This window comes from Sus scrofa, chromosome 3 (assembly GCF_054392235.1).
Source record: "Sus scrofa isolate SSC_HxYL_T2T_F1_AM1 chromosome 3, Sscrofa_HxYL_maternal_Yorkshire_Landrace_v2.0, whole genome shotgun sequence".
Taxonomy (NCBI): Eukaryota; Metazoa; Chordata; class Mammalia; order Artiodactyla; family Suidae; genus Sus; species Sus scrofa.
The window spans coordinates 125,405,109-125,432,511 of record NC_139385.1 but is presented as its reverse complement, the minus strand read 5'-3'; the positions used below and the strand labels follow the sequence as shown (position 1 = coordinate 125,432,511).

Genomic DNA, 27,403 nt, shown 5'->3' with positions numbered 1-27,403 from the left:
GACGACTTCCGAGTGAACTAGACTCTGAGTTGGTTCAAGCCGCCTCCCGTGCTGGGCTCCAGAGCGACGGATTTCCGGCCTGCCTGTGTGGGGATGGAGGGAGAGCTTGGAAGTGCCGACTTCCTGTGATGACAGCCCATAAATACCGCAGGATGGAAATGCCAGGGGCTGGCCCCTCCGCGGTGGCATTGCGTAAACAAGACATGCAGTCAGAGAAATATTAGCCTGAATGTCAAGTTTGCCTCCAGTGAACTCAGTGAGACGGCCAATCCTCTTCCCCTGGGGGAAGAGGCCCAGAGGAAGAAGTACCAGCTGCTGAGGCATCAGGAGGGCTGCAGCAGACTTTGGTGGAGAGGGGACCCCCGCCCACCCCTGCGGGATCCGCAGGGGAAACGCTTGTGAACTGGAAGCGCCTTAGTACCAGGGTGATGTGGGTGTGTGGGCAAGAGCACTGGGAGAAGGTGATGAGAAGGTCTTTTTCAGAGGAAAACAATGGGAGCTTCCATCTCATTGTGATGCTTCCTTGTTCTGCCTTTGGCTCTTCCAATCCCCAGGAATCCCAAGGCTAGAAATGCTCTAGCATCAAGTTAATTCCACCCACGGGTCTTAAAAATGGTTCTGTTAAATGGAAGCGATGAACGAAATAAAAACTTACAGATAAAACTTGAAACAGCGATGCACTGAAATGAAAAATGCAAACTTCACCTGCAGTCTTTTGATGAGAATAGGTCTACGGAGGCGCCTCCTCCTAAGCACAGTCTGGAATTTGGGTATCTAATGAGGGGCGCGCAGTGGGATTAAGCTTTGCCCCGTTAGTCCCCTAGGGAGTCATAACCTGGGCATGAACAACTAAAAGGAAAAAAAAGGAATTTAATATACAACATCTTTATACTGGCTCTGTAAACACTGTAACCCTTAATTCACGGCTACTGGTTGTTTAAACCAGTCAGTAATTTGCTTCACTCTTTAAAAGCAAGAAACATGTTTTGTGCATTTTTATCATCAAAATGTTAGTTACCTTCATAACAAATTCAAGTCAAGCCTCAACATACAATAGTTTATAAAGAAAATTTAGGACTTCCCACCGTGGTGTAGCGGAAACAAATCCGACTAAGAACCATGAGGTTGCGGGTTCAATCTCTGTCCTCGCTCAGTGGGTTAACGATCCGGCATTGCCTTGAGCTGTGGTGTAGGTTGCAGAAGCGGCTCGGATCTGTCATTGCTGTGGCTGTGTTGTAGGCTGGCAGCTGAAGATCTGATTCGACCCCTAGCCTGGAAACCTCCGTATGCCCTAAAATGACAAAAGACAAAAAAAAAAAAAAAAAAAAAAAAAAAAAAAAAAAAAAAAGAAAAGAAAAGAAAAAGAAAATTTAGCATAGCACACCAAACCTCATAGGATGCGGCTAGGGCCGTGCTTAGAGGGACCCTTAGCCATAAATGCCTGGGGAGGTCAAGCCCTACAATTAAGCAAGATAATGAAAGAAAAGATGTTCAGGTTGGAAAGGAAGAAATAAAGAAAGTTAAGTTTCTTTATTTCTGTTAAGTTTTGGGAGTTCCCATTGCAGCTCAGCGGTAATGAACCCGACTAGTACCTGTGAGGATGCCGCTGCGATCCCGGGCCTCACACAGTGGATTAAGGATCCGGGGTTACCGTGAGCTGTGGTGTAGGTCACAGATGCGGTTCAGATCCTGTGTTGCTGTGGCTGTGGTGTAGGCCAGGGGCTATAGCTCCAATTTGACTCCTAGCCTGGGGCCCTCCATATGCCACGAGTGCGGCCCTAAAAAGACAAAAAAAAAAAGAAAGATAGAAAGAAAGAAAGAAAGAAAGAAAGAAAAAGAAATGTGAAATTTTAATTAATATTCTAAATATAAATGTTATGGGCTGAATTGCGTCCCCCCAGAAAATCTATGTTGAAGTCCTACCCCCACCCCCCCAGACCTAAGACTGTGACCTTATAGGAAAATAGGGTTGGTACAGAGGTCATTAGTTGAGATGAGGGCCTACTGTAGTACGGTAGGTCCTTAATCCAATATGACTACGTCCTTAGAAGAGAAACCAGAGACACAGGGCGAAGGCCATGTGACAGCAGAGACTGAGAGGGAGTGATGTAGCTGGCAGCCAGGAATTGCTGGTGACACCAGAAGCCTGGAGGAAAGTGTGGGATAGGTTCTCCCCTAGAGCCTTGGGAGAGCATGGCGCTGCTGGCACCTTGATTTCAGATTTCTAGGCTCTAGAACCATAAGAGAATACATTTCTGTGTTTTAAGACACCCAGTTTGTGGTGCTTTGTTACAATTGCCCTAGGAAACCAATACTATAAGCAAATAATTTCTTCCATTAAGAAAAGTACGTATAGGGGAGTTCCCATCATGGCGCAGTGGTTAACGAATCCGACTAGGAACCATGAGGTTGCGGGTTCAGTCCCTGCCCTTGCTCAGTGGGTTAACGATCCGGCGTTGCCATGAGCTGTGGTGTAGGTTGCAGACGCGGCTCGGATCCCGCGTTGCTGTGGCTCCGGCTTAGGCCAGTGGCTACAGCTCCAATTCGACCCCTAGCCTGGGAACCTCCTTATGCCGCAGGAATGGCCCAAGAAATAGCAATAACAACAACAACAACAACAAAAAAGACCAAAAAAAAAAAAAAAAAAGAAAAGTAGGTATAGGGAGTTCCCATTGTGGCTCAGTGGTTAACGAATCCGACCAGGAACCATGAGGTTACAGGTTCGATCCCTGCCCTTGCTCAGTGGGTTAAGGATCTGGTGTTGCCATGAGCTGTGGTGTAGGTCAAAGTCGAGGCTCAGATCCTGAGTTGCTGTGGCTCTGGCATAGGCTGGCGGCTACAGCTCCAATTTGACCCCTAGCCTAGGAACCTCCATATGCCGCAGGAGCAGCCCAAGAAATGGCAAAAAGACAAAAAAAAAAAAAAAAAAAAAAAAGAACGAAAGAAAGAAAAGAAAAGTACATATATACAATAGGAGTTCCCACTGTGGTGCAGCAGAAATGAATCCGACTAGGAACCATGAGGTTGCAGGTTTGATCCCTGGCTTCAATCAGTGTGTTAGGGATCCGGCATTGCCGTGAGCTGTGATGTAGGTCAAAGACGCGGCTCAGATCTGGCATTGCTATGGCTGTGGCGTAGGCCGGCACTGTAGCTCCGATTAGACCCCTAACCTGGGAACTTCCATATTTGCGGGTTAGACCCCTAAAAAGACCAAAAAAAAAAAAAAAAAAAAGGCAAGAAAAGTACATATATACAAAGGAATACTACTCAGCCATAAAAAGGAAAAAATAGTGTCATCTGCAGCAACATGGATGCAACTGGAGATTATCATACTGAGTGAAGTAAGCCAGAAAGAGAAAGACAGACACCATATGATAACATTGATATGTGGAATCTAAAATATAGCACAGGGAGTTCGTGTTGTGGCTCAGTGGTTAACGAATCCGACTAGGATCCATAAGGTTGCGGGTTCCATCCCTGCCCTTGCTCAGTGGGTTAAGGATCTGGTGTTGCCATGAGCTGTGGTGTAGGTCAAAGACGAGGCTCGGATCCCGCGTTGCTGTGGCTCTGGCGTAGGCTGGCGGCTACAGCTCCAATTTGACCCCTAGCCTAGGAACCTCCATATGCTGTGGGAGTGGCCCAAGAAATGGCAAAAAGACAAAAAAATAAAATAAAACAAAATCAAATATAGCACAAATGATCCTACCTACAAAACAGAAACAGATCACAGACAGGGAAAGCAGACTTGTGGTTGCCAGGGGGGATTTTGAGATTGGTAGATGCAAACGATTACTTTTGGAATGGATAAGCAATGAGATCTTACTGTAGAGCACCGGGAACTGTATCCAGTCTCTTGGGGTAGAACATGACGGAAGATCGTATGAGAAAAAGAACGTGTATGTATGTGTGCCTGGGTCACTGTGCTATACAGCAGAAATTGACACCACACTGTAGACCAACTATACTCTAATTAAAAAAGAGAGAGAAAAGTAGGAATCTTAGAGTTCCCACTGCAGCACGGGGGGTTAAACATCTGGCATTGCTGTAGCTGTGGCATAGTTTGCAGACGTGGCTCCGATTTGATCCCTAGCCAGGGAAATTCTATACGCCATGGATGCAGCCAGAAAGGGAAAAGAAAGAAAGGAAGGAAGGTGGAAGAGGGAGGGTGGGAAGAGGAAGGAAGAAGGAAAAGAAGGAATCTCCTGGGAGGCAGAAAGACACCCACGTGACCTGCCCCATCCCACAGCATGTGTGGTCCACAAGCAACCTCTGCTCCTTTGTACATGGCCAAGGCCTGTGGGCCCCGGGGCCACTGACACTGAGCAGCTCAGAAAAGTAATTGGACTCTCCTGCTGACTCTCTGATGTCCCACATTGCAACAGACTCTATCTGGGTATTTACTCAATATCTGTCCCTCACTTTACAACAAACAGAGCCTTAGGACTGCTTGGCGGTCCACCTGTCACCAAAGAGAACCCTGTCCCCAGCTCAAGGGTTATCCTGATTAGCCTAAGTCAGTCCAGTGATCCCACTCCCCCTGCCAGTGACGGGTTTAGGGACAAGCAAGTGAGGGGAGCCCTACTGGAGAGCTTCCGCAAATGGTTTTCTCACCTTTAATGAGATGCCCTCTTCTTCCACTGAACGTTGTCATAACTCACCATGGAGCTGGGACAATAGCAGACTTCCCATGAGTAGGAGGAAGGCCAAGGTCAAGGCTGAAATGCTGAGGATGGACAGGGGCACAAGTAGGAAGCTCAGTTAGGCGAGAGGTGAAAGATTACACGTGTGAGATGACGGTGTCTTGGTGGGGGCAGCGCCTGTGGATGTAGTGAGAAATCGCTCAGTTCTGGGTGTGCGTGTGTATATATATATATATATATTTTTTTTTTTTTTTTGTCTTTTTGCCTCTTCTAGGGCCAGTTCTGGGTATATTTTGAAGATAGTGCTCAGGGGATTTAGAGACTGGATGTGGAGTGTGAGAGAAAAATTGGAGTCAAGGAAGATGCAAAGGTTTTAACTTGAGCACCTGGGAGGATGGTGTTGCCATTCGATGAGATGTGGGAGCAGGAAGTCAGGTGTAGGGGCTGGATTTGAGATGCCACATCCGAGTGGAGCTGTTGAATAGGCAGTGAGACATGCGTGGAGTAGAGGAGAGAGGACTAGACTCCAGGTATGGACGTGAGCTGCCAGCATAGAGGTGGTATTAAAGACATGAGCCCAGGAGCTCCCGTTGTGGCTCAGTGGGTTAGGAGCCTGACTAGTATCCATGAAGATGCAGGTTCCATCCCTGGCCTCGCACACTCAGTGGGTTGAGGATCCAGCTTTTTGTGAGCTGCGCTATAGGTCGCAGATGTGGCTCGGATTCCAACACTGAGTGGCTGTGGTGTAGACTGGCTGCAGCTCCAATTCAACCCCTAGCCTGGAAACCTCCATGTGCTGTAGGCGTGGGCATAAAAAAGAAAAGGACAGAGAAGAGAAAAGACATGAGCCTTGATGAACTCACTGCCAGTGTGAGAAAAGAGACGAGACCAGAGGCTGGAGCCAGGAGGCAGCACGCAGACTGGGAAGGACCTGTTTTGTAGCTAAAAGGAGAAACAACCCTTGCCACAAACACATAAAGAAAATCTCAAGTAGGTGAGGATGAGAACAACAACAATAATAATAGCTTACTATATGCCAGGCTCTGTGTTAGGGTCTGGGTACATGTTATCTAAATTAGTTCTCATCAAACCACATCAGCAATTTTAAAATAACAATGAAACCATTCCAAGGCATCTTTACACAAACCAAAATAAATAAAAATGAAACTGTTTAGAGGGGGCTGTGGGAAAGCTGAAGCCCTGAAATGTGGCTGGTGGCACTTCAGCCAGAGAGGAATCCGGCAGCAATCTAACGAGAGCTCTAAACTCAGCACACCTTTTGACCTTATTTAAGGAGGAAAAATAACTCTTTCATATGTTCCTTGTAGGTCTATCCATAAGCATTAACAACTGGAAATGACCCAAGTCATTGCAAAAGAGCGTATGAGATATTAACATGAAGGAATGGCCACTGAACCAGTAAGAACGACAAGTATGTGGCCTGTGTTGGTGCAGGTAATGTGATTTTGTTGTCCTAGTTAGGGATTGGATTCTTTTGAGGACAGAATTCCAGACAATTTGCTTAAAGAAGGAGACAGAGGCATCTCAGGGATCCCAAGAACAACACAATAGATGTGGGTCCCTTAAAGGACGGGGACCTGGACCTGAACCTGGAAAGTCATCAGAGACAAGACAACGCATCTGGGGTTCCCCCTGTGGCTCGGTGGAAACAAACCTGGCTAGTATCCATAAGGATACACTTTCGATCTGGTCAAGGATTCAGCGTTGCCGTGAGCTGTGGTGTAGGCCAGCAGCTGCAGCTCCAATTGGGAACTTCCATATGCTGCAGTATGGCCCTAAAAAGCCAAAGGAAAAAAAAAAAAAAAAAAAGACTTGAACAAACACTAACATCGTTTCTAAGAGCTCAAGGCCACTGCCTTAGGCTGACCCCAGGCCCTGCTCAAAGTGCCTTCCTGAGAAAACTCAAGGCTGCCAAAGGAATTTACAGGTCATTCCAGCAACATCTGAGGACAGAGCCCCTTCTGCTGGTCTCTGGGGGAGGGTGGGAGCCTCACTTGGATACACTCGTTTTTAACTTTGCTAAGTTTTCTGAAAAAAGCCAGAGCAGTTTAAATGATACATCCAAGATAGGTATTTATCAAATTCCTTTTTTTTCCCTGTAGTTTCTTGTACTCGTATATATATATATTTTGGCTGTAGCATGCAGCAGCTTGATGTGGGATCTCAGTTCCCAGACCAGGGGTTGAACCCAGGTCGCAGCAGTAAAAACATTAAGTCCTAACCACTGGACCACTCGGGAACTCCCTCTTGTACTCATTATTTTAAAAGTACATTTCTGAATAGTCATAGAGCGGTTTCCACAAACATATAGAGGGAGAAATGTTCGATCCCATTGGTTTGTATGTTGATGGGGAATGAGACGTAAAAGGTGGATCTAGAAGAGTCAGAAGAACTTAAAGCAAGCTGAGCGGCCATTACTTTGAGGCCAGTAATTCTCTACTTAGAAGGCCATTGTCCCTTTTTGTGCATTGCCAATTTCTGCGTCCCACGGTCCTTTGCGTATGACTCATACCCACACTCTTTCTCCGAGAGCCTTAGTATTATTTTGGTAATGAAGCCAAATAAGGTAAATGGTGGGGGTGGGGGTGGAGGCAGGACTGCAGGCTACTAAACAATGCACTTCCCTGGCGTCTCTCCTCTGCCCGGAGCTTGTATTCCTGCTTGTATTCCCGCTTTTCGATGAAATTCCTGTGCCTCCGTCAAAGTCTCCATCAGACGACATTTCCTGTATGGAGCCACCTCTAATCTGCTGGTTGGAATGAATCCCTGCTCTGCATGCCTGTGGCATATTGGATCCGTCTATTAATGACTTTTACTTATTTTTTGTAATTAGCTGTGGGCACCTCTGTCTTTCCTCTGTCTTTCCTCAAGGTCAGGACTGTTTAGGATTACACTGGGCCCATCCAGAGAATCCAGGATCAAAATCCTTAACTTAATCACACCCACAAACTCCCCTTTCGGTTTTGTCACAAAAGGTAATTTTCACAGGTTCCAAGGATTGGGATGTGGACATCTCGGTGGGGTGGGGGTGGGGGGCATTAGTCAGCCTATTACCAAGTGCTGAATGTGAACAGAAAAACCTGCTTATTCAAAAAGCTCTTACCTAGGCTTTCTTGTGTCTTTAACGATGGCAGCAAATCAATGACACAACCGACTCATTGATCGTGTATATAACTGAACATTGCTGGGAACTCAGCATTGCTGGGGAAAAAGTGATATGGCCCAAACTCACGTGAAAACGTGATAGCTTAAGAGCTAAGTGCCGCTGCTGAAGAGAGGACTGCACACGCTTGCCGTCTCTCAAGAACCCAGAGGAATGGAAGGAGTTATCATTTACAATGGGCTTCACAATTCTGTACAGAGAAGTAAGGGTTAAAGCCCACTCATCCGGGAGGAACCCATCCTTGAGGCTCACATCTGGGGGCCCTGACACCACCCACTCATTTGCACTGTTTCTGTTTTATTTCCTTTGGCTGAATTTACGTCTTAACTGGTGGTGGGACCCCCAGTTAAGGAAGATGGAGTCGCTGGCCTTGCACCTGAGCTTCAACCGTGTGTTCTAGAAATGGTTATGTGCCTGGCCTTTCTGTGCTCTCTGTGCTCTCTGGCACCCCTCATGGATGCAGTTGACAGGAATGGTGACCACACAACTGCCCAAAGCATAACATCTTTTTAAAGAATGAGCGTTTTCTAAAAAATAAAAAAAAAAGACATAAGGAACACTAGCTTACCCCAGCTAGCTTTCTTCCCTGCAAACATTTGTACATGCACATAATTTAATATTCATGCTCCCGACACTGCACGCCTTCCCCCAGAGGGTGGGAGAGAAAGTCTTAGTGACTTGCCAAGACCCCTGGTTTATCCGATGCCACACATCCTGCTTAGGCCTCTTTTTTTTTTTTTTTTTTTTTTTTTTTGTCTTTTTGTCTTTTTGCCATTTCTTGGCCTCTCCCTCAGCATATGGAGGGTCCCAGGCTAGGGGTCCAATCGGAGCTACAGCCACCAGGCCTACGCCAGAGCCACAGCAACGCGGGATCCGAGCCGCATCTGCGACCTACACCACAGATCATGGCAATGCTGGATCCTTAACCCGCTGAGCAAGGCCAGGGATCGAACCCCAACCTCATGGTTCCTAGTCGGATTTGTTAACACTGAGCCATGACGGGAACTCCTTTTTTTTTTTCATTTTTTAAAGTTTGTTGAAGTAGAGTTGATTTACAATGTTGTGATAATTTCTGTTGTACAGCAAAATGATTCTGTTATACATGTATATACATCCATTGTTTTTCAGATTCTTTTCCCATAGAGATTATCACAGCATATTAGGTAGAGTTCCCCATGCCGTACAGCAGGTCCTCACTGGCCAGTGATTCCATATACCATATGCCAGCCCCAAACACCACGGGACATCACTTACACGTGAATCTAAAAAAAAGGATGCAAATGAACTTATTTGCAGAACAGAAAACAGACTCACAGACTTTGAAAACAAACTTAGGGTTACCAAAGGGGACAGGTGGGGGTGGGGACGGACTGGGGATATGGGATCCGGCTTCTTTAAAGGTCAGAGATCCACGAAGCGGTCTTGTCTACTGCAGGGGTGACCAGCCAGCAGCTGATCCGGGGTCTGCCTCACCTTGTTCAACTCCACAATAGCACAGTTTTTTGCCTCTGCTGGTTCTTTCCAGGCCAGTCCAGTCCTGCCTGCTCTTCATCCTGGTATGCCCGCCGCACTCCAGCATGGCGTAACTTCCAGGCTGTTGGCTCCACACCAGGTCCTGGTCACCTGCCCCGCCTCAGCCAACACAATAGAGAATGTGCCCCCCTGCTCCAAACCATTCAGGGGATTATAACACATGGAATGCAGGAGTGGTTTTCACCAGCTCCACTCGGGAAGAGCATATGTGGGAAGAGGATGGAGACAGCCCAGCCTTGCCAGGTTCAAATCTTAAGTTACCACAGAGCAGTTTTGTGTTTTTGAACAAGTCATGCAAAGGTGTAAAGCCTCACTTTCCTCCTTTGAGAAGTTAATGAAGGGACTTGGGTTTGGGCTCTGGCTATTTGCACCAAATCTTTTCTGCCTCTGCTGTGGGCATTGTTTACTCTGGTTTAAATATTGATGGGGACGAGCATGGGCTCCGTGACTGGCTAAAGCTCCCAGGACAGCAGCCTTAATCCCAGGAATCTCCTAGTTCCCTGGCACCCATTGTGTCTTTTGGCTCCAAGAAAGTTTGGCTGGAATAATACTAAAGACACAGGGACTCACTCTCTGCCTCCCCATCTCCCCAGAGAAGCTTGCGGCCACTCTGGTTGCTAAGAACTTCAGCTCATCCCATTTGAGAACAGAGGCTGGGAGAAGGGCAGGAATTGGGCGTCAAATAGCAGTTATGTGATATCTGAATCTGCTTTATTGAAGAGTTTCACTTTTCTTTCTTTCTTTCTTTCTTTTTTTTGCTTTCTTTTAGGGCGGCATCCGTGGCATACAGAAGTTCCCAGGCTAGGGGTTGAATCGGTTGAGCCCATCTGCCATCTCCACCACAGCCTAAGGCAATACCAGATCCTCAACCCACCAAGAGAAGCCAGGGATTGAACCCTCATCTTCAGGGATACCAGCCAGGTTTGTAAATCGTCTAGCCACAACAGAAACTTCTGAAGAGTTTTACTTTTTTAATGTTTTAGCGTTGTTGAGAGGATTAGGGTTCATATATGAAGGTGCCTTGGTGTGTAGCATGTAGTATTTGCTTATTAAATGGGGCGGCCCACAAGTGTTTATAAGCACCTACTATGTCCTGGACATTATACCGCATCCTAGGACTATGGCAGTAAATAAGACCTCTATTGTTCCTGCCCTTATGAAGCTTATAGTTTAGCAGGAATAACAGCTTGGAGCAGCTTAGAAGCTCTGAAAATTAAGCTATCATCATATTTTTTTCTAAACTATCATCTTTCCATAAACATTTAGAAACACTTACGATCTTTGTACAGGATATTCCATTCCTTTCTCTCAAGAAGTGGTTCTCAACCACTCAATCGACCCAGTGGTTCTCAAAGGGTCGATCCGGTTGCCCAGGAGACATTTGGCAACGTATGAAGATATTTTGTTGTTGTCACGACCTGGGGGCAGTGGGCATGCTACTGGCATCTAGTGGGTGAGGCCAGGGATGGTGCTGAACAACCTTCAGTGCACAGACAACCCCCCACAGTCTCACCTGGCCCCAAATTTCAAAATGCCAAGTCCGAAATGCCATGGTTGAGAGGGGGCCTGCTTGATCCACACCCTTTATTTTTGGCTACAGAAGGAAAGAAACATGTCACCCTTACAAGACTTAGAAAAACCATCCTTTCTGTCCTATGCTCCAGGCCACCTGCCCACGACAGAGTAGGCAGAGGGGAGGAGTCTCTTCCAAATTCTCCATCCAGAAAAGCATGCCTCTCCAGAAACCCATGTCTCTCGGGGGCAGGGAGAGTTGACCTGGGAGTCTGTTTCAAGAGTATTTGGCGCTATAACTGCATTTGGTGAACTTCTATTTGACTGATTCTCTTACAGAAGTAAGTTTTCCAACAAAAACCTTATCCAAATATGCCAATGAGCCACATGATCTCAAGGCCACTGAACTCGAGTTTTTAGTTCATTCGATTTTCCTTCTTTCTTTTCAAAGTATTTTAAAAGCTTGTCTGGGCATAATTAATCTAATTTGGTCTTAAGGGTAGTCCAGGCTTCCAGAGGGACTGCTTTTTGATCTGATGGTTTTCTCACATACGTGCAGCAATAAAATTGTGGACAGGAGTTCCCGTCATGGCTCAGTGGAAACGAATCTGACTAGCATCCATGAGGACGCAGGTTCGATCCCTGGCCTCACTCAGTGGGTTAAGGACCTGGCGTTGCTGTGGCTGTGGTGCAGGCCGGTGGCTGTAGCTCTGATTCGACCCCCAGTCTGGCAACCTCCATATGCTGTGGGTGCGGCCCTAAAAAGAGCCCCCCCCCCAAAAAAAATTTGAGGATGAAGCAAGGGATGAGGAAGGATGAGGCAAAATACAACTAAAATGAAGCCAGAAGGAGATGGAAGGAAGAGAACCAAGGGGTGGGGGAGGGCTTGAGGGGGCAACAGGCACAGAAGGAAGGGAAAGGCTTCAGGAGCCCTGGTTCCCCACTTGCCTTTACTTCTTCGCCTTCTGCGCTGCTTTCCAGAAGCACTGTATTGGAGTCTAGCCGGCTTCTCTGTCCTCCAGCTTCTGGGTAGAGGCGGGAGCTCCTGTCTCTTCGCTGGGCACTGAGCAGCATCCTGGTTGCAGCAGCACACCCCTCTGAAAAGAATCTAGGATGTGTGTGTGAAATTCAACACTGTTTTCCTTCTCATTCGCCACATCACAGGGGATTGTCAGTAAACTCTGCTGCGGCTGAAGCCTGACTATCCACTAGTCAGTAGCAGCCACAGGATGTGTGGCTCACGTCCCTGCGCATAGGGGTCAGAGAATGATTCCAAGAACGAGAACCCTTTGAACTCTGTATTTGACGTGCCATTGGCTGAATGAGCTACATGCCTTTTCTTAGAAATGAAATGTGATTCTAAAACGTGGAAACATCTGATCTGAAATGTGCCGAACCTTTTTTTCCCCCCATCCAGTGTTTTACTTGGAACGTGTTTCAGATGTTAGAGGCGCTGGTGCAGATTCTTCCAGATAACAGTTGGTCTGAGCCCACCTGCCGATGGTATTCGTCTCATGAAGTCATCCGCAGCAGGAGAGAACCGAACCAAAATCATTTGTGGGACGTGTGGTTCACAGAATTTTGTGTTCTACTAAGCATCATTCTTCACTTAAAAAAAATTTGTTACTGGGCTGATGCCAAGCCTTCTGTAGTACTTCCCGGATACAAATCAGGTTTTAATAAAAGCTCCCTGGGACCATGTTTCATTGCTTAAACTTGCCCCTGGCATATTGGCCTTCAAGAATGAAACTCTCTTTGACCCCAGATCTTAATGGTATAAGGACAAGTCTTGATCAAAGACTTTCCTTCTCTTGAATTTCTCTAGCTTGAGTTTTCGAGTCACCTCTTAGGGATTCAGTGAGAGTCGCTTCTGGCTTCCTTCTAGCCTGGTATTTGATAAACTCCCCATGCTTTGCCACAGCATGTGAGTGTTGGTTAGATGGAAGAACAAGGAGGGCTTTGTGGGTAATCAATAGATGACTCAGCTGCCTGTCTGGCTGCACGGCCCACGGAGGGCCTCTCCTTGCTCTCTGTCCCTCCTCTAGGCATTTCCAGGACCGAGGGAGCTCGCAACAGGCCAGCCTGCCTCCAGCTCTAAATAGAGTCGTTGTGCTGGAGATGGAAGTATCTTGTCATTGCGATGGTCTTCCTTGGGGCAACCCACACAGTCCTCGGTCACCTAGCATGGCTGCTCTGTTAACACTGTCTCCAGGCCAGAAGTCGGGCCGTCTACGTGGAAGCCTGAGCTAGTGAGAGGAGCAGGGATGATGTGACCTGAAAATCCTTCACTCTTTGTTCTCCTGATGGGTGGCAGGATAATGAGTCCAAAGGAGGTGCAGCCTCTCCCAGACTATATTGAGGCTAATAGTAGAGCTTTCTTTCCCCTGGAAGAGCCTGGGACTCCTCCCTGGGGGATGGCGGCACCAGAAGGGGAAGGAAACCAGGCAGGCTGGCCACAGCCACAGCAGGACGTGCTCGCCCCTTCACAGAAGCAGGGTGCTGGTGTAGCTTGTGTCCGGCATCCAGGAATTGGGGTTCTGCCCCCAACGAGGCCACTGACTACCTGTGTAATCAAGGACCTTTAACCCCTCTTACTCTCAGATTTTTCTCTTCCTCAGTATAAAATAGGAATAGACCAGTCACAAATATTGAAACTGCAACTGTGATTTAAAAACTTTCAAAAAACGGAGTTCCTGTGGTGGCGCAGTGGTTAATAAATCCGACTGGGAACCATTTGGTTACAGGTTCGATCCCTGGCCTCGCTCAGTGGGTTAAGGATCCAGTGTTGCCGTGAGCTGTGGTGTAGGTCGAAGATGTGGCTTGGATCTAGCGTTGCTGTGGCTGTGGCGTAGGTCAGCAGCTGTAGCTCTGATTTGACCCCTAGCCTGGAAATCTCCACGTGCTATGGGTGCAGCCCTAAAAAAAGCAAAAACAAACAAACAAATAAATGAATAAATAAAAAAGTTCAAAAAACAAAAGTCCAGGACCAGATGGCTTCACAGGCTAATTTTTTTTTTTTTGGCCATACCCACAACAGGGGGAAGTTCCCAGGACAGGGATCAAACCCACACAATAGCAGTGACCTGAGCTGCTACAGTGACAACACCAGATACTTAACCCACTGTGCCACAAGGGAACTCCCATGGGCAAATTCTAGCAAACATTTAGAGAAGCTTTAATACCTATCATTCTGAAGCTCTTCCAAAAAATTACAGAGGAAGGAACACTCTCAAGCTCATTCTATGAGGCCACCATCACCCTGATACCAAAATCAGACAGAGACATTCCAAAAAAAAAGAAAATTACAGGCCCATGTCATTGATGAACACAGACACAAAAATCCCCCCCAAAAATATTAACAAACCAAACCCAACAATACAGTAAAAGGATCATACACCCTGATCAAGTGAGATTTATTCTAGGGATGCAAGGGGTTCTTTAATATCTGTAAATCAGGATTCACATCATGGCTCAGGGGTTAATGAATCTGACTAGTATCCATGAGGATGTGGGTTCCATCCTTGGCCTTGCCCAGTGGGTTAAGGATCTGGCGTTGCCATTCGGTGCAGTGTAGTTTGCAGACACGGTTCAGATCCTGCATTGCTGTGGCTGTGGCATAGGCCAGCAGCTGTAGCTCTGATTCGACCCCTAGCCTGGGAACCTCCCTATGCCATGGCCCTAAAAAGACCAAAAAAAAAGAAAAGAAAAAAGAAAGAAAGATTTGTAAATCAATCAATCTGACACACCACATTAACAAACTGAAGAATAAAAACCACATGATCATCGCAACAGATACAGAAAAATCTTTTGACAAAATTCAACACCAATTTATGATTAAAAAAAAACTCTCCAGAAAGTGGGCATAGAGGGAATTTACATCAACATAATAAAGTCCACATATGACAAACCCACAGCTAAGGTCATTCTCAGTGGTAAAAAGCTGAAAGCATTTCTGCTAAGATCAGGAACAAGACAAGGATGTTCATACTCGCTGTGTTTATTCAACATCATTTTGGAAGTCCTAGCCACAGCAGTCAGAGAAGAAAAAGAAATAAGAGGAATCCAAATTGTAAAAGGAGAAGTAAAACTGTCACCTTTTGCAGATGACATGATACTCTGTAGAGAAAATCCCAAAGATGCTACCAGAAAACTACTACAGCTCACCAATGATTTTGGTAAAGTTGCAGGATACAAAATTAATATATGGAAATCTCTTGCATTCCTGTACACTAACAACAAAAGATCAGAAAGAGAAGTTAAGAAAACAACCCCATTTACCATTACATCAAATAGAATAAAATACCTAGGAATAAATCTACCTAAAGAGACAAAAGGCCTGTACTCTGAAAACTGCAAGACTTTGATGAAGGAAATTGAGGATGACACGAACAGATGGAAATATATACCATGGTATACCTTGGATTGGAAGAAACAGTATTGTCAAAATGACTATTCTACCCAAGGCCATCTATAGATTCAGTGCAATCCCTATTAAATTACCAATGGGGATGGAGTTCCTGTCGTGGCACAGCTGAAACAAATCTGACTAGGAACCATGAGGTTGCGGGTTTGATCCCTGGCCTCGCTCAGCAGGTTAAGGATCTGGTGTTGCTGTGAGCTGCGGTGTAGGTGGCAGATGCGGCTCGGATCTGGCATTGCTGTAGCTGTGGCGTAGGCCGGCAGCTACAGCTCTGATTGGACCCCCTAGCCTGGGAATCTCCGTATGTGGCGGGTGTGGCCCTAAAAAGACAAAAAAAAAAAAAAAAAAAAAAATTACCAATGGTATTTTTCACAGAACTAGAACAAAAAAAAAAAAATTTTTTTTTTTCAGTCACGCACATGGCACGTGGAAGTTCCTGGGTCAGGAATTGAACCTGAGCCACAGCAGCGACAATAAGCCACATCAGTGACAAAGACAAATCTTTAACTGCCAGGCCACTAGGGAACTCCCAGAACAAAATAATTTTAGGAGTTCCCGTCATGGCCCAGTGGTTAACGAATCTGACTAGGAACCGTGAGGTTGCAAGTTTGATCCCTGGCCTTGCTCAGTAGGTTAAGGATCTGGTGTTGCCGTGAGCTCTGGTGTAGGTGGCAGACACAGCTCAGATCTGGCATTGCTGTGGCTGTGACTGTGGCAGGCAGCTACAGCTCTGATTAGGCCCCTAGCCTGGGAACCTCCATGTGCTGCAGGTGCATCCATAGAAAAAGACAGAAAGACAAAATAAATAAATAAATAAATAAATAAATTAATTAATTAATTTAAATTTGTCTGGAAACACAAAAGACCCTGAACAGCCAAAGCAATCCTGAGAAAGGAAAACAGAGCTGGAGAAATCAGGCTCCCTGACTCCACACTATATCACAAACCTACAGTAATTAAAATAGTATGGTACTGGCGCAAAAACAGAAATACAGATCAGTGGAACAGGATAGAACGCCAGGAAATAAACCCATTTACATATGGTCAGTTAATCTACGACAAAAGAGGCAAGAATATTATACAATGGACAAAAGACAGTCTCTTCAATAAACGGTGTTGAGAAACGTGGACAGCTACCTGTAAAAGAATGAAACTACAACATTCTCTCACACCACACACAAAAGTAAACTCAAAATGGATTAAGGACCTAAATGTGAGGCCGGATACTGTGAAACTCTTAGAGGATAACAGAGGCAGAAGGCTCTTTGACATAAATTGCAGCAATATCTTTTTGGATCCATCTCCTAGAGCAATGAAAATAAAAACAAATGGGACCTAATTAAACTTAAAAGCTTTTGCACAGCAAAGGAAACCATTAACAAAAAACAAGGAGGCAGCCCTCAGAATGGGAGAGAAATCTTTGCAAACAAAGCAACCAAAGGATTAATCTCCAAAATATGCAAACACCTTATCCAGTTTTATATCAAAAAACCAAATAACCAATTAAAAAATGGTCAGAAGAGGAGTTCTTGTGGCACAGTGGAAATGAACCCGACTAACAGTCATGAGGATGCGGGTTTGATCCCTGGCCTCGCTCAGTGGATTAAGGATCCGGTGTTGCCATGAGCTGTGGTGTAAGTCACAGATACGGCTTGGATCCTGCGTTGCTGTGGCTATGGTGTAGGCCGGCGGCTGTAGCTCTGATTAGACCCCTAGCCTGGGAACCTCCATATGTCACAGGTGTGGCCCTAAAACAAACAAACAAACAAAAAAAGGTCAGAAGAAATAGACATTTCTCCAAAGAGGACAGAGGATGAAATGATGCTCAACTTTGCTAATTATCAGAGAAATGCAAATTAAAACTACAATGAGTTATCTTCTCACACCAGTCAGAATGGCTGTCATCAAAAAGTCTACAAACAATAAATGCTAGAGAGAGTGTGGAGAAAAGGGAACCCTCTTACGCTGTTGGTGGGAATGTAAATTGGTACAACCATTATGGAGAACAGTATGGAGGCTCCTTAAAAAATAAATATAGAATTACCATATGATCCAGCAATCCCACAGCTGGGCATGTATCTATAGGAAACCGTAATTTGAAAAGACACATGCATCCCAATGTTCATACACGCTACAATTGCCAAGACATAGAAGCAGCCTAAATGTCCATCAACAGAGGAGTGGACTAAGAAGGTGTGATACAAATAAATGACGGAATAGTATGCACTCATAAAAAAGAATGAAATAATGCCATTTGCAGCAACATGGATGGACTTAGAAATTATCATACCGGAGTTCCCGTCATGGCGCAGTGGTTAACGAATCCGACTAGGAACCATGGGGTTGCGGGTTCGGTCCCTGGCCTTGCTCAGTGGGTTAACGATCCGGCGTTGCTGTGGCTCTGGTGTAGGCCGGTGGCTACAGCTCTGATTAGACCCCTAGCCTGGGAATCTCCATATGCCGAGGGAGCGGCCCAAGAAATAGCAACAACAACAACAACAAAAGACAAAAAGACAAAAGACAAAAAAAAAAAAAAAAATTATCATACTGAGTGAAGTAAGTGATAGGAAGACAAATATCATATGAGATCACTAATATGTGGAATCCAATAAAAAATAACACAAAAGAACTTATTCACAAAACAGAAACAGACTCAAATGTTTCAAAACAAAACTTATGGTTACCAAAGGGAAACGTTGGGGGGAGGGATAAATTAGGAGGTTGGGATTTACATATATGCACTACTGCATATAAAATAGATAAGTAACAAGGACCTACTGTATAGCAGAGGGAAATCTAGTCAACACTATATAATGGGAAAAAAATCTGAAAAGGAATGGATATAAGTATACATATAACGGATTGACTTTGCTGTACACCTGAAACTACTACAACATTGGATGTCAACCATACTCCAATAAAATGTTAAAAAAAATAAATAAATGCAAAAGTACATTAAAAAATCAATTACCTAAATTTTACATAAAAAGATAATCTCTTTCTCACAGGAGAGTCAAGAAGAGGAAATGGAATAAATTTTGCAAAGCATTGGACGTTCTCTGATGGTGCAGTGGGTTAAGGATCTGGCGTTGCCACAGCTGTGGTGCTGGTCGTAACTGTGATGCAAGTTCAATCCGTGGACATGGCCCCCAAAAAATTCTCAAATTAATGACATCAGCTGCTAGGATGAACACATTAGACAAAGAAGAACAAATTAAACCTTAAATCGGCAAGAGAAATGAAACAATGATAATGATCAGAGTAGAAATCAATGAAATAGAAAACAGAAAATCAATAGAGAAAATCAATGAATCCAAAGCTGGTTTAATATTCTGGAGCTAATCAATGTAATTCACCATATTAGCAAACTAAAAAAGAAAACACATACAAATCAATAGACGCGGAAAATGCTTTTCACAAAATCCAACATCCATTCCTGATTTTAAAAAACAAGAAACTCACCTCTTAGCAGATAATAGAAGGGAACATCCTTAGCCTGATGGAGGCATCTAGGAAAAACCTTCCGCTAACTTCATACTTTATATGAAATACTAAGTACTTCTTTGTAAGAGTATTTCCACTCTCACTATCTCTGTTCCACACTGTAGTAGAGGTTCTAGCAAGTGCAGTCAGGTAAGACAAAGAAAAGTTTTCCAGAATAAAACTTTTTGTCTCTGGAGATATGTCACCTATAATCTGATGGATTGTACAAATTAGCCACTAAACTAGTAAGTTGGTTTAACAAGGTAGAATACAAAATCAGTACGAAAATATAAATTGAGGAGTTCCTGTTGTGGCTCAGTGGCAACGAACTCGACTAGTATCCATGAGATGCAGGTTCAATTCCTGGCCTTGCTCAGTCGTTTAAGGATCCGGCATTGCCGTGAGCTGTGGTATGGGTCACAGACGCAGCTTGGAACCTGCGTTGCTGTGGCTATGGCCTGGGCCAGCAGCTGCAGCTCTTATTTGACCCCTAGTCTGGGAACTTCCATATGCCACAGGTGCGACCCTAAAAAGCAAAAAAAAAAATATATATATATATATATATATATATATAATGCTTTCCATCAATTATCACTTCATCATATATATCAATTGACACTCAGTAATCGAGTGCTGAACTTTTAAATTGAAAAAATTTAAAATTCAATTGTATCTTGAAAAAAATTAACGTGGGCTTAAATCTGACAAAAGATGTTAAAGACTTATTTACTAACACCTATAAGACATTGCTGAGAGAAGCTTAAGGATATATAAATAAGTGGAACGAACGGATTGATGGAAAAATGCTGTTAAGATAGCAATTCTCTCCAATCGATGTATACCTTAAACACAATCCCAATCAAAATACTCTTCTTATAGAAACTGACAATGGATTCCATAATTCATATGGAAATCAAAGGACCTAAAAATAGACTAACCAACTCTGAAAATGAAGAAAAAACTACTACAGTCACTTTGGAAAAGAGTTTTACTGTTTCTTAAAAAGCTAAACTTATACCTACCCTTACTATCCTGCCATTCCACTCCAGGTATTTGCCCAAGAGAAATGGAACCATGTGTCTATACCAGGAGTTGCACACAAATGTTCATAATAGCTATTTGTAATAGCCAAAGACTAGAGTCATCTCACTTGTCCATAGTTAAGTGAACAGATAAACAAACTGCAGTGTATCGACACCACAGAATAGTACTCAGCAATAAACAAGAATGAACTACTCATACAGGTGACAACAGGATGAATGTCAAAATAACTGTGCTGAGTGAAGCCAGACAATAAAATATATGTATACTGTGTTGCCCAGGGGGAGAGGAAAGGGAGTGGGATGGACTGGGAGTTTGGGGTTAGTAAACGCAAACTATTAGGTTTAGAATGGATGAGCAATGAGGTCCTACTGTGTAGCACAGAGAATATATCCCATCTCTTGGGATGGACCATGATGGAAGAAACTGTAAGAAAGGGAATGCTCCTGCTGTGGCTTAGCAGGTTATGAACCTGACTAGTATCCATGAGGATGTGGGTTTGATACCTGGCCCGCTCAGTGGGTTAAGGATCCAGCATTGCCTGCTACAAGCTTGCAGCGTAGGTTGCAGATGTGGCTCAGATCCAGCGTTGCTGTGGCTATGGCATAGGCCTGCAGCTCCAATTCGACCCCTAGCCTAGGAACTTCCGCATGCCGCAGGTGTGGCTGTAAAAAGAAAAAATAAAGTAAAATTAAAAAATGAAAAAAATTTTAAAAAAGGTATGTATGTATGTGTGTGACTGGGTCACTTTTCTGTTCAGCAGAAAGTGGTATAGCATTGTAAATCAACGATACTTTAATTTTAAAAATACCACAAGGAGTTCCCATCGTGGCGCAGTGGCTAACGAATCCGACTAGGAACCATGAGGTTGCAGGTTCGGTCCCTGCCCTTGCTCAGGGGGTTAACGATCTGGTGTTGCCGTGAGCTGTGGTGTAGGTCGCAGACTCGGCTCGGATCCCGCGTTGCTGTGGCTCTGGCGTAGGCTGGTGGCTACAGCTCCGATTCGACCCCTAGCCTGGGAACCTCCATATGCCGAGGGAGCGGCCCAAGAAATAGCAAAAAAAAAAAAACGACAAAAAAACCCCATAAAAACACATACTGTATGGTGCCATTTGGATAAAATTCTTCAAAGTGCAAACTGGTTTGTAGTGACAGAATGACCAGTGGTTGCCTGGGGATGGGGTCAAGGAGGGCCAGGGGAACCACAGGGAGGCACAGGGAAATTGTAAAGATGATGGCTGTGTTCATTACGCTCCTCGTGATAGTAAAATATACCAAAACATCACATTGTACGCTTTGAATATGTGTATGTTTTTTGCTTTTTAGGACTGCACCCCGCGGCATATGGAAGTTCACAGGCTAGGGGTCAAATTGGAGCTACAGCCGCTGGCCTACACCACAGCCACAGCAACACAGGATCCAAGCTGAGTCTGCGAACTACACCACAGCTCACAGCAATGTCGGATCTGTAACCCACTGATCGAGGCCAGGGATTGAACCCACAACCTCATGGTTCCTAGTTGGATTCATTTCCCCTGCCCATGATGGAAACTCCTGGTTTTGCTTATTTTTAAAAGGTGCTGGCTTCTTGTTGCCATCAATACCAGTCGACTTCAGCTCTGATGCTACTACCTTCTGGGTTACTGGCTGTACTGGTTGTATTAAGTCTGGGATCTTGGTTGTGCTTGGTTCTATTCTCAGCTGTAACTTCTTAGGTCCAAGGACAGTTTTCTGAGTCACTTCACAGGGTGGTCTCCAGTCGCTTTGCTTCCTTCAGAGAGACATGACTTCTTCTAAGATCCTCGCTAGTTTCTCCAGTGCTACTGGGTTTTTCTTAACTCCACCTATGGAGCTTAGGTTATTTCCTTAAACCCTCTTCTAATTTAACCTTCTCGGATTGCTCAGAAAAGAGAATGTCATACAAGTTTTATTTCTCTATCCATTTTGAGTTTGTGTTACTGTTTTGCATTGTGGTAAAATACGCATAAAATTTACCATTTTCATCACTTACAAGTGTACGGTGGCATTAAGTACATTCACATTATTGTGCAACCATCACCACCAACCATCTCCAGAACTTTAAATACTAACTCTCCATCCCGCTCTACCCCTATTCCCTGGCAGCCAACTTTTTTTTTTTAAGGTCTGCAACCACAGGACCTGGAAGTTCCCAGGCTAGGGGTCAAATGGAAGCTGCTGCTGCTGGCCTACACCACAGCAACGTGGGATCCAAGCTGTGTCTGTGACCTACACCACAGCTCACAGCAATGCTGGCTCCCTGACCCACTGAGAAGGGCCGGGAATCAACCTGTGTCCTCATGTATACCAGTCAACTTCATTACCACTGAGCCACCATGGGAACTCCCACCATTATACTTCCTGTCTCCAGGAATTTGACTATTCCAGGTGGCTCATGTAAGAATCATGCAGTATTTGTTCTTTATGTCTGGCTTATTTCACTTAGCTCAATGTCCTCAAGGTTCATCCATGATGTAGTGTGTGTCAGGATTCCATTCCTTTTTAGGGTTGAATAATATTCCATCATATACATGTATGTATACACATATATACATATGTATACACCACGTTGTCTATCCATTCGAGTAGTTTCACCTTTTAGCTACTGCAAATAATGTTACCACCAACACTGGTGTACAAACATCTGCTCAAGTTCCTGCTTTCATTTCTTTTAGGTACGTATCCAGAAGTGAAACTGCTGGATCACAGGTACTTCTATTTAATATTTTGGAGACACAATCTACTGTTTTCCACAGCAGTTGCACCTATGTACATTCCCACCAGCAGGGCACAAGGATTCAAATTTCTCTACATTCTTGTCAACATTGTTATCTTCCTGATTTTTGATAATATAACTATCCTAATGTGTGAAGTAGTATCTCATTGTGGTTTTGACTTGCATTTCCCTAGTCATTAGGGATGCTGAAAACCTTTTCACATGCTTATTGGCCACTTGTACCTATCTTCTTTGGCGATCAATTCCAGGTTCTTTACTGAAGTCCTTTATTCAACCACGTTTTAAATCGGCTGGGTTGTAGGAGCTCCTTATATACTGAGTGTTGATTTCTTATCAAATATATGATTTGCAAATATTTTCTCCCACTCTGTGGGTTGCTTCTTCACTGTTGATAATGCTTTGTGCTGCATATCAATTTTAAAATGAAATTCAGTTTTTCTTTTGTTGTCTGTGCTTTTGGCATATTCAAGAAATCACTGTCAAATCCAACTATGAAGATTTTCCCCTTGTTTTCTTCTGAGAGTTTTATAGTTTAAGCTCTTAATGTTTAGGTCTTTGAGCCATTTTGAGTTAATTTTTTAAACATATATATTTGGTGTAGAGAAAGAGTCCAATTTCATTCCCTTGCATGCTTATCAAAATTTTCCATCATTTATTGAAAAGACTGCCTTTCCTTAGCTACTTGTCTTCGCACTGCTGCCAAAAATCATTTGACCACATACTTAAGTGTTCATTTCTGGGCTATTCTATTCCATTTGCCTTTATGCCTGTCTTTATACCATTACCACACTGTTTTGATAAATGTAGCTTTGTATTATGGGCCTCCTTTTGATTTTTGTAATACATTCCCTCTTTCGGCTCCTGTTGAGTTGACTGCCTGTTGAGAGTTGCCTGAAGAAACTGGCACTCTGCAGTACCCAAACTTAGCCAGGACCAACCAGGGACAATTGGTCAAAGAGGCACAGGGGAAGGGGAAGTCATTCAATATGGTGGCTGGTTTCTTAGGAAAAGAAAGGGCACAGTCGCTAGAGTAAAACTGTATGCCTTTATTCAACACGAGTCATTAAAATACAGTTTGTCCATGTGCAGAAACATTACTATACATTCAATTCTGAAGGTAGTTTTATATGACCATCAAAGGAACAGTCTAAAAGTGGGAGGAATAAAGACAAGAGAAGGAGCTAAAAGGCAGAGCTTTATCTGTCAAAGTGCTAAGACCTATGTGCACAAAGATTTTAAAGTGAGTAAGACCAACATAAGGTCATTTTTTCCATTCTGATTTCTCTTGGTGCTGGTGAGAGTCTTAAGGTGTGATGCAATGAGCTGCAGAATCAAGAGGGGGTTAAAAAAAAAAAAAAAGGTCATAGCACTTACAGCTAAAGGAAAAGTTTAATTTCTATAGTTTCATTTGTCATGTACTCTAGATCTTTAATGAGTTTTAGAAATTTCATGAAATCTGTAAGAACAAATTGTTCTTCAATCAGTTTATTATCAGAGAACTAGCAGGTCCTTCCCAGCCCAGAATTTATCTCCTTATGCAACAAACAGGAGACCAAATTTGAGAATCTGAAAGTTTCATTAAAATGATTATATATATATATATATAGGTTCAAATGGGGTCACTACTGAAGTCTTCAAATTGCTGTGCCTGAAAACCTAAAATGAACAGAACTACTGACTTGTGCTTGAACTTCAACTCCATCATTTCCAAGCTCTAGGTATCTGAAAACATTAGACACTGGCTTTTGAGAAGAACTGATCCAAGAAATATAAAATTTTATGTTATCACACTTTCCATAGGAAGGATACAGACCATGTGTAAAACAGTTCTAAAGTATCTTCAGATATTTTGATAACATTTAATGCACTGCTTTCTGATTAGGCTAATCTGAAATTTAGATATTAAGTACTTTAAAAGAAGATCCATGATTAAAATTAATAAAATGAAGCATGTGAGTCAGGTTGGTTTAATGTGGTATTTATGAGCCAGTGTCTGCATCACTTAAAACACGAGTGCACAGCCCTAAATCCTGATCAGTGGCAGAAGCTGCCACTAGAGATTTCAACAGAAAACCATTACTTAGTGCACAAAATGCCTCAAATCAAATTCCATGTTCCACTCATGGCAATTCATGTTACAGGAACGCCAAATCTTAAAAAAAAATTTCAGTAAAAGCACAATTCCAAGTTTACTTAAATCTTAATCCAATGTTGGATTTACTTTTCTTCTCCCCTGGGCATTCACTAGGTTTTGCAGTCCAGATGAAAATCAGGATTTTAAAAATTCCCTTTAGATTGAGCTTTAAGAACCAGGGAAGCTGAGTTTGCAGTTATTCTTCGGGATAGGCTGCTATCGAGTCAGAGACCATCTCCACAGAGAGGTGGTGACCTCTTGCTTCCAGGTTTAGCCTGTCCTTCCTGTCATAAGGACATTTTGTAGGGATTCCCTTTTCATGTTAAGAAAGCAAGCTACACAGAGGTACAGAGATTCCTTACGCAGTCCTGATGTAAGAAACCTAATCTCCTGTTTAAGATTGCTAAGTATAAGGAAAATACAGGATTCTACTCTTCTACTTCCTGGACAGACTATATTACGAGATGGAATACACCTAAAACCTTTTTGACCCAAAAGCAAACACGCATATTTTGCAATATAGAATTCAAGTTGAAAGCCCAATAATCCTGGTACGGCAATTTCAATAAGCAGTGACAAAATATAATTTATTCTTTTAAAACCTTCCAGAAAGTCCTAAAAGAATTAGGATTTAAGTCACTTTATAAGAGCTAGTGTCCTGGTGAGGCCTCTTTTAATTCAAGTTCTGTGACTCAGAAATAGGGAGAGAAAAAAAAAAAAGCAAATTCTACAAACAAAAAACAACAACAAAAAAACAGGGAATGAAATCTCTTTTAACAATTTTGTTTATTTATGTCTTTTTAGGGCCGCACCCTCGGCATACGGAGGTTCCTAGGCTAGGGGTTGAATTGGAGCTACAGCTGCCGGCCTACACCACAGCCACAGCCATGCAGGATCTGAGCTGCATCTGTGACCTACACCACAGCTCATGGCAACGCCAGATCCTTAACCCACTGAGCGAGGCCAGGGAATGAACCCACGTACTCATGGATACTAGTTGGGTTCGTTAACCACTGAGCCATGACACGAACTCCTCTCAACAATTTTAAATAACCACATTTCTTCCTCACTACTCTATAATCAAAGTGGTTTTTGTTTAAGTTCCCTTTAGCTTATTTTGGGCCTGATAGGAGAGCTGTTATTTACCAAACTGTCATTTGAAAGGGTTAGTCGAAGCTAAGATGTAGTAGCATCTTTACTGGGCACTGAATGGAATTAATTGAAAAGGTTTGCTTTCAGCCTCATTTTCTCCATTTCGATTTCTTGAAATTTCTATCAACTCTAGACCTTCTAATGATAGGTCTCAAAAAAGGTAAATTTTATTAACCTGGCTCACTTTCTTTTCTTCCTTCATGTTTTGCCCAGCACCTCAAGTGCTTCTATTTCATAGCTCATTTCTTAAAATCTTGTCTTGGGAAACAACACAGCATAAGTTACTCCTCGAGCTCAGAACTAGACACGTGCTGAATGGGTACTGCTCTAGGAAGACCTTTTACCGTTTCCTAGACTGCCTGTCTTTGCCCTTGCTCATCCAGAATTTCAGCACCGTGCCTAGCACACGAGTTCAAAACAGTATCTGATTTAGTGAGTAACTTCAATCAATGTACAAAAACAACTAGAAACATTATGTGAAATTTGATTTGTGAAGACCATTCTTGGTCAACTAGTGTTAAAAGCAGTGAACACAGGTTTCTAAGACTCTGTGATAAAAATAAAGGAAAGCTGGGGATCCAAGTTGAAGCTGTTTTCTGGTGTATTGCTTTCCTACTCAACTGCAGCCCAACTATAGAGCCCTGTCATTACCTGAACATAAATTTCACTTCCCGTGAGGTAGGAGCAAATAGTTAAGTACGTTCTAGAAGTTGGGGGGGAGGGTGTCTTTGTAACGGGTCCATACACATTTAAATAATTCACCTTCATGCACATCTACCATATATGAGAATGAATTACCAGGATGCAGATGTTCCCTGCGACTTAACATTTTCCTTTAGAAATAGTGTATTTCAGCAGATCTAGTGCTGTTCTCTTAGACACCTAAACTATCTTCAATGGCTTTGGGCAACTCGTATGTTTGAATTTTTAATTTTTGAAGAATGAATATTTTAAAAAAAGCCTTCTACTACCCTAATGCCCCCAAATTGCTATTTTTATCAGTGAAAATAACCACAGCTGAGCAATTATGGGGAGAACTAGTGAACTAGGTGTTGCGTGGGTCACTAAGATACATTCTTCAAAATCTGACCTTCCTTTCGGGTCCCCCAATATAGGATCCATTTTTAAAGAATGAGCTATATATTTTCCTTTCCAAAGATTATCTAGGTAGCCTTCTGCTCCCTCAGTCACACCCTAAAATCAAGTGTTTACCACCACAAAAGGACTTCTCTCGGGCAACAGGACTGGTTAACCTCTCATTCCCATAAATGCCCCGACAGGAGGGGAAATGAACATTCGAGTTCTCCTACCTCCTCTTCAGATCAATCAGAAAGGACATAAACCTGGCTACGAACCTCATTTCTTGGAGAAGGGACACAGAAAAAAGGCTATTATCTTCGTGACATTATCTCTTCACATAAAGAGAGGTGGTGGCAGTGGAAGGTTTGCTAGTGAGTCATTAACCACTGTGGAGAAAGAACCCCTCCCCCCGATATTTTCTTACCATTTTATTTTAGAAGCAAACAATGGGCACAGCAGAAAAGAGAAC

The 27,403-nt window shown here is 43.6% G+C and overlaps 1 protein-coding gene across 1 annotated transcript in view; it reads left to right on the top strand.

Annotated features, from left to right (window-relative positions):
* Positions 1-27,403, top strand: part of HADHB (hydroxyacyl-CoA dehydrogenase trifunctional multienzyme complex subunit beta) — a 602,797-nt gene that overhangs the window by 107,486 nt on the left and 467,908 nt on the right. The gene's annotated exons all lie outside the window — the stretch shown is intronic.